This window comes from Phoca vitulina, unplaced genomic scaffold (assembly GCF_004348235.1).
Source record: "Phoca vitulina isolate PV1807 unplaced genomic scaffold, GSC_HSeal_1.0 scaffold16, whole genome shotgun sequence".
Lineage (NCBI taxonomy): Eukaryota > Metazoa > Chordata > Mammalia > Carnivora > Phocidae > Phoca > Phoca vitulina.
In genome coordinates, this window is record NW_022589719.1 from 15,868,831 (window position 1) to 15,887,210 (window position 18,380).

General features: G+C 39.7%; 1 pseudogene; it reads right to left on the minus strand.

The window, feature by feature from the left end:
- Positions 1-16,116: 16,116 nt before the first annotated feature.
- On the minus strand, positions 16,117-17,290 carry LOC116638618 (annotated as a pseudogene).
- Between the last annotated feature and the right edge of the window lie 1,090 nt (positions 17,291-18,380).

Here is an 18,380-nt window from a genome sequence, read left to right on the forward strand (position 1 = left end):
CTTCTTTATCCATTCATCTGTTCATGGACATCTGGGCTCTTTCCACAGTTTGGCTATTGTGGACATTGCTGCTATGAACACTGGGGTGCATGTGTGCCTTCTCTTGACTACATCTGTATCTTTGGGATAAATACCCAGTAGTGTAATTGCTGGGTCGTAGGGTAGCTCTATTTTCAACTTTTTGAGGAACCTCCATACTGTTTTCCAGAGTGGCTGCACCAGCTTGCATTCCCACCAACAATGTAAGAGAGGTCCCCTTTCTCCCCATCCTCGCCAACATCTGTTGTTTCCTGACTTGTTAATTTTAGCTTTTCTGACTGGTTTGAGGTGGTATCTCATTGTGGTTTTGATTTGTATTCTCTGATGCCAAGTGATGTTGAACACTTTTTCATGTGTCTGTTAGCCATTTATATGTCTTGTTTGGTGAAATATCTGTTCATGTCTTCTGCCCATTTCTTGATTGGATTACTTGTTCTTTGGCTGTTGAGTTTGATAAGTTCTTTATAGATTTTGGATACTAGCCCTTTATCTGCTAAGACATTTGCAAATATCTTCTCCCATTCTGTCTATTGTCTTTCGGTTTTGTTGGCTGTTTCCTTTGCTGTGCAAAAGCTTTTTATCTTGATGAAGTCCCAAAAGTTCGTTTTTGCCTTTGTTTCCCTTCCTTTGGAGAAGTGTCTAGCAAGAAGTTGCTATGGCCGGGTTTGAAGAGGTTGCTGCCTGTGTTCTCCTCTAGGATTTTGATGGATTCCTGTCTCACATTTAGGTCTTTCATCCATTTTGAGTCTATTTTTGTGTATGGTGTAAAAGAATGTTCCAGTTTCATTTTTCTGCATGTGGCTGTGGCTGTCCAATTTTCCCAATACCATTTGTTGAAGAGATTTTTTCCATTGGATAGTCTTTCCTGCTTTGTCGAAGATTAGTTAACCATAGAGTTGTGGGTCCGTTTCTGGGCTCTCTATTCTGTTCCCTTGATCTATGTGTCTGTTTTTGTGCCAGTACCATACTGTCTTGATGATTACAGCTTCGTAATAGAGCTTGAAGTCAGGCATTGTGATGCCCCCAGCTTTGGTTTTCTTTTTCATCATTCCTCTGGCTATTAAGAGTCTTTTCTGGTTCCATAAAATTTTAGGATTGTTTGTTCTAGCTCTGTGAAAAATACTGATGGTATTTTGATAGGGATTGCATTGAATGTATAGATTACTCTCATTAGCATAGACATTTTAACAATATTTGTTCTTCCAATCCATGAGCATGGAATATTTTTCCATTTCTTTGTGTCTTCCTCAATTTCTTTCATGAGTGTTCTATAGTTTTCAGAGTACAGATCCTTTGCCTCTTTGGTTAGGTTTATTCCTAGGTATCTTTTGGTTTATGGTGCAATTGTAAATGGGATCGATTCTGTAATTTCTCCTTCTTCTGTCTCATTGTTAGTGAATAGAAATGCCACTGATTTCTGCACATTGATTTTATATCTTGCCACTTTGCTGAATTCCAGTATGAGTTCTAGAAATTTTGGGGTGGAGTCTTTTGGGTTTTCCACATAGAGTATCATGTCATCTGTGAAGAGTGAGAGTTTGACTTTTTCTTTGCCAATTCGGGTGCCTATGATTTCTTTTTGTTGTCTGATTGCTGAGGCTAATGATGGGGTTTTGGAATAATGGTGAGGTTCGGTGGGGTAAGGTCCAGAGCTGACCACCAAGAAAGAATTCTTGAGAAGTCTTCGGTGTAAAATGTTGGTTTACTAAAGCAGGGGATCAGAACCCATGGGCAGAAAGACTGTTGCACTGGGGTGTGAGGGGTGGCTGATTATATACTATGGAGTTGGGGGAGGTAAGGAAAAAGGGAGGTTTCAAAAGAATTTTCATTTGTTCAAGAAGACCCACAGGATACCAGAGTCCTTGCCATTGTCAAGTTAAGGTTGGTTTTCCCTCTAGCAAGGCATTAACATGAAGATAGCTGGGAGCTTCCTGGAGGAACATTACACTCTGCCCACTTTAAGTATCTGTCAATGGGCTTCAGGTTATAAGGACATTTAATTGTATCTACATTTCCTTCTGGAAGCTAGGTTATTAAGAGAAATGCTTTGTTCTTGTAAATTGCTAAGACATTTGTAAACTGAGGGAGACTCATGTCTTGCAGGATTGTGATCTCTGTAAGTTAACTGTTTTTCCTTTCCTTAGCTTTAGGGCAGCCAGGAGTGTATGAGGAATGTCACATATATCCCATCTGGGGTTGGGGAGGGGTTTTGGGGTGTCAGCTTCTGCTTTGTCCTCACCTTGCCTTCTGTTCCCGAAACACTAGGACTTTTAGTACTCTGTTGAAAACAGTGGTGGTAGTGGACATCCCTGCCATGTTCCTGACTTTAGGGGAAAAGCTCTCAGCTTTTCCTGGTTGAGTATGATATTTGCTGTGGGCTTTTCAGATATGGCTTTTATGATATTGATGTATGTTCTCTCTATCCCTAAAGGAATTTTTATATGTTAATGTAGACTCACAGGATCCTGGGGAGTTGCTATAATGTTAAGCTAAGATTGCTTTTTGTTCTTAACAAAGTATTAACATAGAGGCAGTTGACTTCTTAGAGGAAGGTTACTCTGCCAGTCTCAATGTTACAGGATTTTTTTCCTTCTGTGCTCGCAGTTCTTGGTCATGCAGCTTTGAAGAAACAATAGGTAGACCAGGTGAAGAGTGGTGGGCAGCAAAGAAAGTTTATTGTGCAATAGTAAAGTTACTGAGTGACAGTACAAAGCTCTGGAAGAGGGAGGGGACCCAAAAGGCTTGTTACTGGAGTTTCTAAGACTAGGGGTTTTAGGACTTGTTGGTGGGCTGTTTTAATCTGATTAACTCTCCATGTGCCTGTCACCCAATCAGGTTTTTGTCATCTACCTATCACATGGGAAAGGGTGGAGGGCTCTTTCCAGGGTGGTGTAAAATCCTTTTAAGGGTGGTTTCCTCTGGAGGAGGGGGTGGGAGAGGTAGGGGGTTGGGGAGGTTGAGGGGTGGGGGGGCGGGGAGGGCTTGTTCCGGCTTGCCTTTCTTCCAACTATCCTTCATCATCAAGGACTTGTCAATGACCTGTAAGTTGTAAGGAAATTAATTTTTTTTTTTTTGCCTTTGTTCCCCACATCAGTAGTGACACCCAAAAAGATCAGATATTAATTGTCCTTAGGGACCAGAATTGCCCCTGCTTGAAAACTGATCTCATAAAGACGTTTCATTGTTTGGAATACTTTATTCCACATTTCTTTGAATCTTTAGGATCAAAACTAGCAGTAATTTTGAATATGGAAACCAGCTGAGCAGAAGACTAGAAGGGAAGAAAAATAATTTTCCCTCCACCCTTCTAAGTTTTGTGGCTGAAACCCCCGTGTAATAAAAGATTAATAAGAGAAAAAACAACAACAACAAAAACAAAACAGAAATTTAATAATATGTACATGTCATGATACAGGCGAGATACCCAGGAAAACTGAGTGTAAAACTCCATAAGATTGGCCCCAACCACGACCTTAAATACCATCCTCAGCTAAAGAGAAAAGAAAGATGGTGGGGGTGGTGGTGGGGGTGGGAGGGTAGTTATGGGAGGTTATCAGGGAAAGCACTGTAACAAGGGTAAGGTTTGTTATACAGATTTAAGTCTGTGCCTTCTCCTTTGATGAGAGTTTCTTATGATTTAGAGTCTTCCTCTACAGGGAGGAAGACACTCTTACAAATGGAGATTTCCTTTGTAAATGTAAATTTCCCTTACCAAAGAATAACTTCTGCTCTGTTTTTTAGAGCTTCACCAGTCTCTGCAGTTTCTTAAGAATAAACAGCTCAAAATAATCCTGTCAAAGAAGCATATTTTAGGTGAATATTCGGCTACATTCCAGGCTTAAATCAGCCCTCTTACATGATTTCAGGAAAAATTTAAGTACTAGTATCAGTTTAAGGTCTGAATTCCTGAAAGTTAAGAATCTCATTATTTTAGCTTGCTTTTTGTACTGTGTCCTGCTTTTTCTGTTTTGTCGTTCAGTTTCTCTGATTCCTGAATCATCCCACAAGATTGGAAGTGGCTTCACATATCAATGATTTGATTAAAAAAATAGTAGTAACTTTGATCAGTATGAAAACAAATGTGTTATGTATTAAAAGTTGTAAAAACTTCATCTGTGGCCTACAGGAATGAAAGAATAAAAAAAAAAGCTTTGATGTTCTTTAAGTTTTACAGTGACCTAAGAATAAACCTAATTGGCAAAATCACTACTCTTGCAGACATAGGGATGAAATCTAAAATATTACTGAGAAAAATTAACTTGGTACAATTTAAATATTATAAAAAGGGTAACATCAATGTATAAATATATTTCAGTTTTTTCCCAGACAAATAATTACATGAAGACTAAGAACTTTTAATAAAAATCCCTTAAACTCAACCTCTGTTTCTTTTTCTAAAAGTGACTTAAAACAAATTCTTGAAACTTAATGTGGCCACATGCTGTGTAATTATCTTCAAATCACCTACACAGCCTAGTTGGTCTCTCTTTTAAATGTAAATGAAAGTCCAAGCAAAAGGTCTTTTCTTTTGAAAATCTTTCTTCCAGCAGTAGACCCTGTTTGTGGTCAGTATTCTTCTAGAAAAGAAAGTAAAGACAGGATTGGATTCTAGAAATCTTCAGGGAAGAAAGCTGTGTGACACACTCAGACCCTCAGAGTTGACATAAATATTATTTTAAAGGGGAAACATTTGTGCTACAGAAGTTTCAGAAAGAAAACTTACCTGATTGAAGTAGAGCCTTGGGAAAATACAACTGCCATTAACCCCCCTCCCAGGGAATTTCCTTAAAATTCAGCTGCCTTGGAAACAAACTGTTCATCCCCATTAGTGCTCCAAAAACCCAAGAGATTCTTCATACTCTCCCTTCAAAGTTGTAAAACCCATACTCCTCTTTCGTTAAGTTGATATATATATATAAATCTTTACTTAGAGCTCTTCCAGAAGTTATTCATTGTAGAGCAACTCCCCTGCGCATGTGTACAGAAACGCTGTCTTTCCTCTTGTTTATGTCTATTGTTAATGAATCTGCAGACCCCCAGCTACTGGACCCAAGTGGAAAGAGGAAAAAGTTTTCCTTCCCACAGAGTTATGTAGATGCTTTGGCTTTGTTAGTCCAGTAATGGGAAACTTCAATAGAAGTAATTCTATCTGTAACAAACTACCTTCTCTTTGCAGATAGCTGAATTTGATTTACAATGTTAACTGTAGATCACCAGCACTGATACCATTCCTTTCATTGTGTAAAGGAAGTGAGACCCCAACAGTTTTAAGTGATGCATGACTGGATTAGAAGAGTTGGAATGTACACTGAGTCCTTCTGAATGTTAGCATAACTAGGGTTTCAATCCAGCCAATCAAATCACACTTGGATTGCGGGTGGAGGACAGAGGGATGTGCTGGGATCAGGAGACTTTCCCAGTAGAGCACTATTTCCATTTTAACAATGAAGGCATAGAATAAGACTTCTCACCCCTATTGATGATAAAGTTTGGAAACCAAAAAGAATATGAATGAATGAATAAAAGAATGAATGAATGTCTTTCATTAATAGAAATAGCACTGTATTAATGACTTTCAGACCTACCTGCCATCGTCCCAGAATACAGGCTAATAAGGGGAATTGAAGGTATAGTCGAAAAATTTGTACCCAGTTTATACTGAAATTTGTACCAATTTAAGAAATATTTTACATGAATTATTTATGATGGCTTCTGGGGAGAATTTTTATTCACTTATTCCTTTCCATTTTATTACAGCAACACATTTTAAATAAGCCCATGAAGCTAATCTAGCCGGCTTCCCTGTGACTGAATACTTGTAATTCATCATGTTACCCGTTTTATAATGTTTGTCGATATGATGAACCATGTAAGAGTAATTACCATATCAATTTTATTTGTCCAGTCTCAGTTTATTTGACCCTTTCCAAATAAATTCTCATATTTACAGTCATTTCAACAGGGACAACTAAAATGTACTTCTGCACTAAGTAAAACTAATGGCCCCTAATGTGTCTCAGAGATCCTCTTTTCCTCTAGTAATGTATTAGGATATTAATGCAAATTCTTTTTTCTTTTTCCCCTACTAAAACATTTTATTTGAATTTTCTAAAGTCAAACCTGGCATGTTTGAACGGAGGAATAGACTATATGCCAAGTAGAATTCTGATGTGAGTTTCATGGAGTAAGTCTATATAGAAATCTGTGTGTGAACAGATTGGCAGCAAAATATACCACTCCATATCAGTGCTGTCACTTTTTCATGGTTCCTGAATCAGTGGTTTTTGGCATCTTAATGACTGGTTCTGTCCACGAGGTTAGTTTGACAGTATTGTCAATCCAACTATTAAGAGTACCAAAAACACTGCATCTAATTCCTTTCTAATATTTTATTTCCTCCTTTGGGTTTTATAAATGAAACTCATTATTATTGAAGTAATTTAATTTCCAAAGGAAGCCCATTGTTATTTTATAAGCTTTCTCCATATTAACAAAACAAAGGACATTGAAAATTTTGTGGTAACATTTGAAAAAAATTTAAATATTAAAAGAATATTTTAAAAATATTAAATATTAAAATATTATGGTGAATGAGTTTGTTTTGTTCTTATTAGATATTTTTTTGTAAAAAATCTACTGACAAATAGAAGAGGTATTTTTCTCTCTTCTCCTTTTCTCTCGCACATTCAAAGTATTATAATAAGGAACAAGATAATCATCTTTTCGATCTTATATTGATAATGCACTGGAAAAAGAATAACCTTTTTATCATCTGCAAGCATCAGCTCCTCAGCATGAGAAAAGTCCTAGAAAAAACACCACATGGGTTGTCAGTGGGGCTGTTTATAATTCAGCAGTTTTCTGTACACGTTACTGATGGTATCATTTTAACCAATAAGTAGTTGCTCCTGTGTGCTTTACCAAAGTAAGGATGGGCATAGGAAGAATTTACTGAACTCTTTATTTTATTTTATTTTATTTTTTTAAAGATTTTATTTATTACTTATTTGACAGAGAGAGACACAGTGAAAAAGGGAACACAAGTCGGGGGTAGTTGGAGAGGTAGAAGCAGGCTCCCCGCTGAGCAAGGAGCCTGATGCGGGACTCGATTCCGGGACCCTGGGATCATGACCTGAGCCAAAGACAGAGGCTTAACGACTGAGCCACCCAGGCACCCCGAGTTTACTGAACTCTTTAAAATGTCTTGCCTATCAGGCCAGATCCTCGTTGCCAGGCAGTAGGATCCCTGAACTTAATGTTGAGTTTATTTTTCTCTTAGCCTCCCGTTGGTTGTGTAAGGAAGGAAAAGTAATTTTCTCTCTACTCTTTTGAGTTCCTGACTGAGCATCCTGTAATGAAAGACAGATTAACATGAGAAAAACAAATAGAAGTTTATATATATATTTCTTGTATACTTGGGAGCTATCCGGGGAAAATGAAGAACTCAAAGCAGTGGCTTAGAATTCCAGATTATAGAGCATCTTTAAGAACCATAAAATTTGTGGAGAAATGACAGAATGAAGGAAAGCAGTTTAGGCTTCTAAGGGTGACAAATTTGGGAAGGTAAAGTAATGGTAGCTAAAAGCTTAGTAGTTTGTTATGTAGATTCTTCTAGTGCCTTCTTCAAGCTGATAGGGCCTAAAGTTGTCTCTAGTGATTAATTTTTGTTCCTCCTGGTGGGAGAGGGGAGTGAGGATACTTTTGAAAATTTATATTCTGCTTTTAGGCAAATAAGAGGAGGGCAGAGAGCTTTTCTTGTATCTGCATCTTCTCAATTGCTATCAGCTCAAAATAATTCTTATGCCAAAGTGGCATATTTTGGGGTGGCAAATTCTACTGTCCTTCAGTTGATACCAGGACATGGGCAAATATCTCCTCAGCTGGGATGGGTATGAAATTGCTTGTCACAGATTCCTAATAAAATTATTTTTTTAAAGATTTAATTTATTTATTTGACAGAGAGAGAAATAGCAAGATCTGGAATACAAGCAGGGGGAGAGGGAGAGGGAGAAGCAGGCTTCCCACCAATCAGGGAGCCCGATGCGGGGCTTGATCCCAGGACCCTGGGATCATGACCTGAGCCGAAGGCAGATGCTTAATGACTGAGCCACCCAGGTGCCCCTCCTAATAAATTTTTATCAGATTTGTAATCTGTGTCTTCCCTTAAAGCATGTTTTTGTTGAGTTTTTAAGATGATTTCAGATTAGGTGATACATACATGGACTTCCAGCAATATCTAATTTTTTTTAAAATTCAGCTTCTGATCCCAGGGTCTTGGAATCGAGTCCCGCATCAGGCTCCTTGCTCAGCGGGGAGCCTGCTTCTCCCTCTGCCTGCTGTTCCCCCTGCTTGTGCTCTCTCTGTCTCTGACAAATAAATAAATAAAATCTTAAAAAAAAAGTTTTAAAAATTCAGCTTCTCATTTGTCAATATGTGTGGAGTAAACATTACTATTACAGAATATTTGCTGCCTTTTGGGGGCAAAAGATTACACTTTCCTTACCCCATTGATGTCAAGCTTGGTTAACAAAATACATGTGGCAGCTTTTATTGCCAATGTGTGATCAAGGTCTGCCACAATAACCAGTAATGTTCCACCTAGAGACTGCTCTGTCAGTATCAGTTCCAGAATTAAGATGCCCCAAGAAGGAAATAGGTTTCAATAAAGAATAAACCTTTGTTGTATGCTACTGAAATTCAGTGATATTTATTATCACATCATAACCTAGCTTATGCTGATATACTGTACTTTATGGAGATTTGAGGAGAAGTAAAGGCAACCTTATTTGACAATAACTACTATCTACCAATTAAATAAGTTATCATTAAGGGGAATACTTAAAGTAATATGCATAATCAAAATTGGGTGAAATGTATTTGCCATCCAGAATAAGTATTTTCCTTTTTTCAGATCTCAGAATTTAGTCAAAATTAGCTTTTCTTTCCCTAAAACTAAATGTCACTGTCTGCCTTATAATTTTCCTGCTATTCCTTTTTATTTTATGCCAAGGCCTGTGGACATCCTAGTTCAGAGCAGTTACAGTTATTTGAGTATGGCAGAGGAAAGAAAAGCAAAATGTATTTCTTCAGCATATTGTGTCTGGTGTTCTTAGACAAAGTGAGGAGCACAAATGCCTATCAGAGTATCAAAAAATACCTACCAGATACACAAAAGAGACAACCACCCAGCATACATATCAGTGAGCTGTGGATAAAGCTCTCAGTGGCAAGATGTAAGAAGAGGTTTTCCTGCTCATAATAACAGGAACATTTTCATTAGACTCTCAATTGATGCTCAAGCCCAAGGAGTTTCGGGTGTGATCGAAGCCAGGCCAGATTTAGCAGAAATACGTGGAGGTGCTCACAAATCAACTTGTATTAACTTTATAGGGCAACATGGATAGCCCTGGTCTGGGATTATACATTTTGTCTCAGTGGGACAAACAAAATATACAATATAGTGTTGTTCTTCTTTCCATCATAGAAGGAACTTTGATTACAAATGTCAGAAGCCCATCCTCATTAAGTTGAACTAAAAGAATTTATTGACATTTTAATAGGGATTTTAAATGGTGAAGTCATCTCACACAGACATTCAAGGGCAATGTTTTGGTAATGACTAGGTTCAGGAGTTTGCAAGTTGTCAGAGGTCATGTTTATTTTTCCCTTCAGGTCTTCTTATCTTTGTGTTGGTTTCCTTCTCAAACAAGTTCTCACAACATGGTAGGAAAGATGGCCCCTGGAAACCCCAAATGTAAATCAGTCATGTGACTTGAGATTCCAGAGAAGACAATATCCCTTTTCCAAAATAGATAGTCACGGGAGAGCCTCTGATTGAGTCCTTTTGGGTCATGTGCTATTTGCTGTGGCTTACAGTGCTCTGATTAGCCAGGTTGGCATCATGGGCCACACATGCAGTAGTCAGTAATGAGAGAGGGGAGAGTCTCAGCCAAACTCAATGGGATGGGTTTCCCACAAGAAAAAGTGTTCTGTTATGAGAAGAAGGGAGGAAGAAAGAATACGTCAGGGAGAGAAAAACAGTGGCTAGACTGAAACACTACTTATGTCTCCTTTGGATGGCAACCTGCTGGCCAGATGGAACCTGATCCCTTGAGTTGCAGTTTGTCTCTGCTGTGGAGCTCAAGTTGTCATTAATAGCATGGGAATTCTAGTCACTGAAGCAGAGACATTATTGAATGTCATCTTATGAATGATCACAACCTGTTAGTAAGGCGAAATTGAGTTTATTGTTTTTCTTGGTAAGAGAAAATAAAACTTCCAAAGCTTTGGTAGTGTCTCAGAGGGGAGAACGAAGGGTTGGAATTCACTGTTAGAAACTAAGGTGTATCTTTCAATGTTAGTGTTGGGGGGATGAAGAAGGCTTTATTAAAACTGGGTAAGTTCTAACATGATATAACATGATATAACAATTTAGAATTGGTAGGAACTTCAAGGCAAGGATTTAAAAGCAAGAGTTTAGGGCATAACTGTCTATTAATGCATTCTCTTGAAGAGTTGATGGATATTTCAGGAAGTTTCTGTAATTAGCAACCAAGTGATTTGCCTGGGCAAAGACTTATAGAATAGTAATTTATGCTAATGAGGACATGGGAATAATAAAGTCACGTTAAAGTAGACAGTTAGCTCTGTGGGAGGAGGTGGTTTTGTTCCTCATTGTCCAAGCTATATGTAGGAATAGATGATTTTATTTCTCAATACCTTTTAGCCTAAAAAAATGACCTAGTATAATTATATAAAAATAATTTAAAAATCACTTAAACATTCAAGATGAGAAAAATAAGTTAACCTATCTAACATGTATTAAAATATAAATGACAAAAAATTAAAAGAAACTTTTAAAGGAAAATGTCTTAAAAAATTGAAATTGAATAAACAAATGTCTTCAGTTAGTATTTGCTCAGCTATTTTAAATGAACATGATTTTTGTTTGTTTGTTTGGTTTTGGAGAGGGGCGGTGGAAGGGGTAGAGGCAGAGTGAGAAGGAGAAAGAGAATCTCCACACCCAGTACAGAGCCCAACGCGGGGCTCCATCGCATGACCCTGAGTTCATGACCTGAGCCAAAACCAAAAGTCGGATACTTAACCAACTAACTGAGCTACCCAGGTGCCCCTAAATGAAGATGATTTTAATATTGAACTTAGTACTGAAATTCATATATCCTTTATTATTGAGAAGACATGTTTTGAACTCACTTGGATGTTTCCCCTTGTTTTTGGAGAGGCCTGTCTCTCTTATTGCTCTTATCTTTCTGAAGCAGCTTCTACCCTAGAGCTCTATTCCTTGGTATTATTGAGAACATCCTCCTTCAGTTTTTCTCTCTGGCATTCCTCTGCTCTTTGGGCTGGAGAAGGCATTAGCCTAGCTCTCCTCATTCCTATTATTTCCTTTTGCCCCATACAATAGTGTATGAGATACCTGGTAACCTGGATTACCTAACTTAGATTTTAAAGGGTCTGATAATTTAGGGCCATAACTATTTTTGATACTCTTATTGATCTCCTTATAGGTATGCTATTATTTTGAAACTCTGAGAATAGGATTCAGTTGATGAGTAGATATAAAATGCTCTATAAATCCAAATTGCAGCATAGATTTTCAGAGAATGGAAGTATAACTATGGTGTAAAATATACAAAACCACAGTGTAAATAGAGGTAACTTCATTGGGAATAAATTGCATCTTATAATATTTTAACTGTCTTTTAAGTGAGCCAACTGTTATTCTCATTATCATCTCTCTGTATTTTTTCCTTCCCCTGTCATCCTTTTCCCAGACTCTGGGTCCTCTTGCTTAGGCTTACCTATCATCATGTCCACACTGCCATGACAGCAGCAGGTCAAAATAAACAAGGAATGGGGTGCTCCTCCCAGGGGGCTATTGTCCCTGACTGGAATTTCAGCTGTAACAGATGCATTGACATTCAATGAGCCACTTGGGAAGGCTCCAGTCCTTCCCTGTATCTGAGGAGTGCTACCATCCACCCTCCCTGAGGAGTTAGTACGCATAGAACACAACACTCTTCTCTTCACACTTAAGTAAATAACACTACAACTTTTGACCTCTAAGAGGGAAAACTCATTGTCTACAGTGCATGAGAGTCTCATGCAGGAAGTCACTGAGGAAAGCTTGAACAATTTAGATTCAAGTGTCATTTAGAGTGTACCTATTGCCTGAAAATGGAGTTTCCCCTTCCCTCAGTAAATGCACAGCACAGATGTATGCTCCCAAACACACAGAGATGAAGAGAGAGAAAGGAAAAGAAAGCCAACAGCTCATGCATGAAAGCATTTTCTGCAAAGTAAAACATGGTAAGATTGGATCTACAAAGAAGGTACCTGTTAAAGCAAAATGGCTTGCTGACAAAGATTAACAGATAAAGAAGACTTTATTCACAACTGTTGCAATAGGAGAGAGAGGATAGAACCCACAGGAGCTCAGCTCCACTGAAACAAAGTGCTAGAGAGTTTGTAGGAGATGAGATGGAGGGGGTCATAGGCCATCTGTGTTTGTTAACTGTCCTTTCCCACAGGAAAACTAAACTTTCTTGTATCTTCATGACAGAGAGTAGTTTTACCAGTTGGAGCAAGGGTCTCACCCTCTTATGGAAACTGGGAGATAGGAGTGCTTTCTTCACTGATGATTATATTTTAAAGAGATGGTTTACACATTCTTGAGAAAGACATTTCTGGGGTTGTAAAACTGACAAGAACTTGGAGACTATTTATATACATTTCAAAGGAGTAGAAAAGGTATTCATGTTTTCCAAAGTAAGTGCTATAAGGAAAGGGAAGTCAGGGGCATAGAGGTAGGAAGAAGCCTGTCTAAAGTTTGGTCAATCTGGGGGAAAGATTAAGGCCATCTTAGTTACATTCTTGGAGCATACTTCCTACCTCCATCTATCAGCTTCTTCACAGAAAGAAATATCTGCCTTGACATCATTCTGTGATATGGTACACTTAACATATATGAAGGATGTGATATGGTACACTTAACATATATGAAGGAGGCCGATGTCTATGGAGGTTGAATTGAAGCCATTGCTACCAGCTTGTCCTTTGTGGCCTTGTGGATGGCTCAAATTCCCTCTTTTAGCCATTCATCACCTTGGGTTAATCTTTACTTTTACCTTGGCATTTTCTTCATCTTCTTCTTCTTCTTCTTCTTTTTTTTTTAAGATTTTATTTATTTATTTGAGAGACAGAAAGAAAGAGAAAAAGCATGAGCAGAGAGAGAAGCGGACTCTCCACTGAGCAAAGAGCCTGATGCGGGGCTTGATCCCAGGACCCCGGGATCATGACCTGAGCCAAAGGCAGATGCTTAACCAACTGAGCCACCCAGGTATCCCTTGGCATTCTCTTCTTATAAACAAACACACATTTGATTATATGTAAATTCGTGTATATACACATATATATTTATTACATATTATATATTTTTATGAATGAATGTATTTATTTATTTCCTGTGGAAAGAAGATCAAGAATGGCCTCCTAGACCATACTGCCTAGAGCATAAAGAAGATTAAAGGTGCACAGGAGGAAGGGAAAATAATATTTGCTACATTTTTACAATGAGTCAGGCACAGTCTTAAGCCCCCTATGGTTACTTATTCAATCCTTACAAGGACTGTATAAGGTAAGTATGATGGTCTTCACCTAAAAAAGAAGTGAACCTAGAAAACTGAAGTCACTTAAGGCCATGCAGCTAGTAAATGGCAGAGCTGAGATTCTGACCCGAGGCTGTAATGAGTCTGCTGCCTCCAGTTTTGATGTTTGACCACTGACAGATTTGAGGCACCACTCTGCACCTTTCCCTTTGCCCCACATCTGAGCAAGTCAATATAAAAGCAAAATCAAATCACACAAACATCTGGGCACAATACCTCTTAACCACAATAAATATCAAAACCACTTGCCTCTCCCTTTTCTCGAGCTGCTCCCAGCCAGCTTGGGTGCCTACCCTGCTCTACTTTAAAAAAAAAAAAAAAAAAAAAATTCCCTTTATGTGAGTAATGAACTTTTATATACCCTCCTGGTGATGCATGATGTCATTAGTCTTGATATTTGAATTGATTTTGGGTGTTGGATTGATTTCTCCTTCTGCAGGCAGGGCAACCACAAAACAGAGGCAATGCAAAAAGGAAAGGGGAGGTGGGGCCACTGGACATACACATGACCACTTCATACTACACTGGCCAACATTCTACATGTACCTTAGCCACATACCACTGCCGTGCTATGAATAGTACTCAGGAAGAAAAAGTGTGTGTGTGGGGGGAGGCTCATTTGAAATAGAACCTGTTAAAACATAATTTGCACTGATTCTGTATGTTAGAATTTTGGTTCATCCTTTCCGTGCACTTTTGGTTCTTACAATTATAAGCTGTAGCCCCTTAGGATACTGTGAACCAAAGTAAGCTTTATTGCAGGAAATCACTGTTTAAACAGTTGAAGGCCTGTTTCTTCCTTCTCTGTTCTGTTGTTATGAGTATAATGAATTTTTAACAAATAGAGGGCCTATTGCTGAGCTGGAAGACAAATGCTATGTTGCAATAGTAAAAGCAGAGCATCTCATGCGTCTTCTGAAAGATTTAGTCAAAGAATTGTCCCTGTGGGTAATGAACATCTGTTTTATTTAGCTTCCCCTTCTCCAATTCTCTGATAACAAAACTGATTTTCCTCTGAGGAAGCTGTTCCATATGTTTCAGCAAAGCTAAGGCCTTTAACTTCATAAAATCTGCCCCAAACACAGGGGTGGACATAGAACCCAGGCTTGAAGTCTAAAAATACATTATCCTCCTGAACCTAATGGTGTGTTTAGAAATGGGCACATGGCTAAATTCAGGCCAACCAGACTCCTCTTTGAGAATCTTCTGCTAGACCTTTAACGTGATGATGGGGTACCTGGGTGGCTCAGTTCATTAAGCGTCTGCCTTTGGCTCAAGTCATGATTCCAGAGTCCTGGGATCGAGCCCCACGTTGGGCTTCCTGCTCAGCATTGAGTCTGTTTCTTTCTCTTCCTCTGACCCTCTGCCTGCTTGTGCCCTCTCTTTCTTTCTCTCTCTCTCTCAAATAAATAAAAATCTTAAAAAAAAAAAATAGACCTTTAACATGATGGCATTTCTCACTGGTGTTGCAAGGCTGGTAGGGTGTGGCAAAAGGCTTGTCAAAGGTGATTATTTTTTATACCTGAAGCTAGATTAATTGACCAACAGAAAAGGACACAGGCCTCTAAGATATAACCCCTGAAGCCAGTTATTTGTGGAAGTTTTAGTTAACATAAGCCAATTAAATTCCCCTTTTCTTCCTAAGCTAGTCTGAGTTGAGTTTCATTACTTGTGGTCAAAAGTTTATGTTGTTTCTGTATAAATATACTGTGTTATGAAAGATGTACTAGGTAAAAAGAGCAAATAATTTATTGTCCAAATCAGGACACTTTTGAAAGTGAAACTGGATATGATTCATACTTACACAGGGCAACAGGTTACCCTGGAACTGTCCCAGGCCAACCAGGACATGTGTTAACCCCAATAATTAGGTTTTACCATACCACATTGTATGTCTTCTAAGCCTTGTAGTAGCTTCCTCCATGCCCATAGGTTATTTATTTATTTATTTATTAACATTTATAGGCAACTCTTTAACGAGTTTTATTTGGGAACAGAAAGGGGAGGTCGGCCAGGCACTTTTCGCTGTGGTTTTATGTAGTTAAGTCCTTCAAAGAACAAATAGTGAAATCAAGTCATTTCTCTTCCTGGAATTTTTCCTTCTTCTTCTTTTTCTTTGTTGTAAGGTTATACAGAAATGTATATGGGCATTATAAAAGAGAAGGGATATCCTATGAGGGAGGAAATCAGACAATAAATCCAAAAAAACTATGTAAATTAAAAATCCGAACTTGGGGGAGGGTGGGAAGCAAAACATTTTTCACAGAGTCGTTACACGCCATGCAACTGTCCTCAAAAGTGGGAATGGAAAAAAACAGATACTCAGCTGCGGAACGAAGCTGTGGTCTTGGCTTTATAGCTTTTATTGTCTTTGGAATTGGGCTGGGCATCAAGTGCCTTTTCCGGAATAGGCCAGAGAAGATAAGTGCAATTTGGCTTTTAAGGCTTTAGTCAGCCCCGTGGCCAGCGCCTGTGGAGGGACACACTGTGGTGGGAGTACACCCATTCTTCCCAGTCCAATCGCAGCCCTGGGGCCCACTGGAGAGTGAAGATAACCAGATTTGCTTGTTTGGGGTCTGCTTGTTGATCATGTAGGTTCCTAGATCTCCACCTAATTTAACTGTTAAAACACCATTCCCAAACGAGACATCATAGTCTTCGAATGTGTAAGGTTTGTGTGCGAGGTCTTCAAAAAACTCTGCTAAGGAGTCCAGTGTCTTCTCTGCCGGGCTTTCATAGGCGGTCTCATCCAGAGAGCCAGGGTCGCCCAAAGTTCTCGCTGTTAGAGTCATCAAAGGGACACTCTGCTTTCCGACATTCACAATCGGATTGCGGCGGTGGAGGCTCAAGCTAGCGTGGCTGGGTACGCGGGTCGCTCCGGTCCCAGGGCGCAGGCCCCGGCGGCGATCGATCGTAGGGCTGGGCGTCCCTCCTTGACCCCCGGGGCCGCAGCGTGGCTCAGGGCTGAGCTCGGGAGGCGCCGCGCGGGCGGGAGGCCGGCAGCCGTGCAGCCCCCCAGCGTCCACGTGCCGCTCACAGTCTGCCGCTGCTCCGCCCTCCGGCTCCGGGGACCGCACATAGTTTTGTAATACAACGTGTCAGAAAACAGCTCTGTGTGGCATACCCATGGGTGTGGTGGCAGGCACTTTATTTTGGCCTGACCAACAATGTTTCCTCGTTTCTTTCTCATTACCGGACCCTTCTTGGCTCTTGGTGTGACGGTGGGCTCAGGCACAGGCATGAAATATAATTGCTCCAGGCAATCGTAGCAACTTAGTTCCCCCACATTAGTGAATGATCTTTAGAAAGCTTTTCACCTACTTACTGCCACTAGGATGTCAGGAGAAGTCTCTTGGTGACTTTTAGGAAAGTTTTTCTTTCCTGATAGGAGACACAAGAATATATGCCGTTCTGTCTCTGGATTCCTTACCCAACAACATTCCTGCTCTTGGTGCTGTTATGTGAAGACGTAGTGACTGAGCCTGTGGCAGCAATGTGGGGTCCATGAGGTAGTCAGTCTGTGGATAGAAACCTGCATGCTGAGGATGGCGGTGCGGACGCATGGAAAGTTCCCGGGTCCTTAATGGCATCACTCAGTTTGGAACCAACCCTGGGATTTCTGCCTCCAGACGTCTTGTTAGATAAGCAAGTTGTATTCTTACGGGTTAAGCTATTATCAGGGAGGTATTCTGTTACTTTCACCGGCACGGAACCTAATTAATATAAGAGGCGTAGATTCAACCCCAGGCTGTCAGTGTCCATGTCATGATCATACCCTACTGGATGGGCAAATTCTCCAGACAGCTTCCATAACCAGTCCCACAGCATCACAAATGCTGCCCCATATTTTTCAAGAAGAAGAAAAAGTTGTCTAGACAGGCCTCCTATTGCCCACCGAAGGAAACCTCCTTCCCTTCCTCTCTTACCTCTTTCTGCTGTAGCAAATCATTCTTCAAAGATGGGTATGGAAAATAGTCAACATAAGTTTTAAGAAAACCACAGATATCTATCTTTTGTGACTTTAAGCTCACTTCTTGACTAAATTTAGAGTAGTAACTACTATTGCAACCAAGAATCGATCAGCTTTTCTAAAATCCTGTGTAAAGCCTCACGCATTCCAGGACACCCAGCAGGCAACAGGAGCCCTTCCCCTCTCTCAGTGCTTGGCGGAGAGCAAGCTCATCAGGGTGAACCGAACTCTCCACATCCTGCTGCCTTCCAAGCATCCGTTTATCAGGTCATTGGGTGATGACAGACTGAGCATTGGTGTCACTATTAGGAAGCCATGGGCTCTAGTCATATCTTTGCCAACGGGAAGATCTGCCATCCACAACACCTTATGCAAGCCCCTAGGAGATTTCAGTTTTACAATCTGTAAAATGAGGATTTTGGATGAAAGAATTTAGAGTTCTAAAATTGCATACTCAGAATCCAAATAGACCTCATCTCAGGAAATGAGGTTTCATAGCACAGGCCAGCCTCCATCCCTTATCAGTGGTTACTGGAAAGCTGTGTTGAGAAGTGCGGTAGGCTGAATAGATATGCATGATACCTGTCTCTCCATAGATACCAGAGCTATCCATGACCTAATCCCTGGAATCTGTGAATGTTATTTTATAGAACAAAAGGGACTTTGCACATGTGATTAAGTTA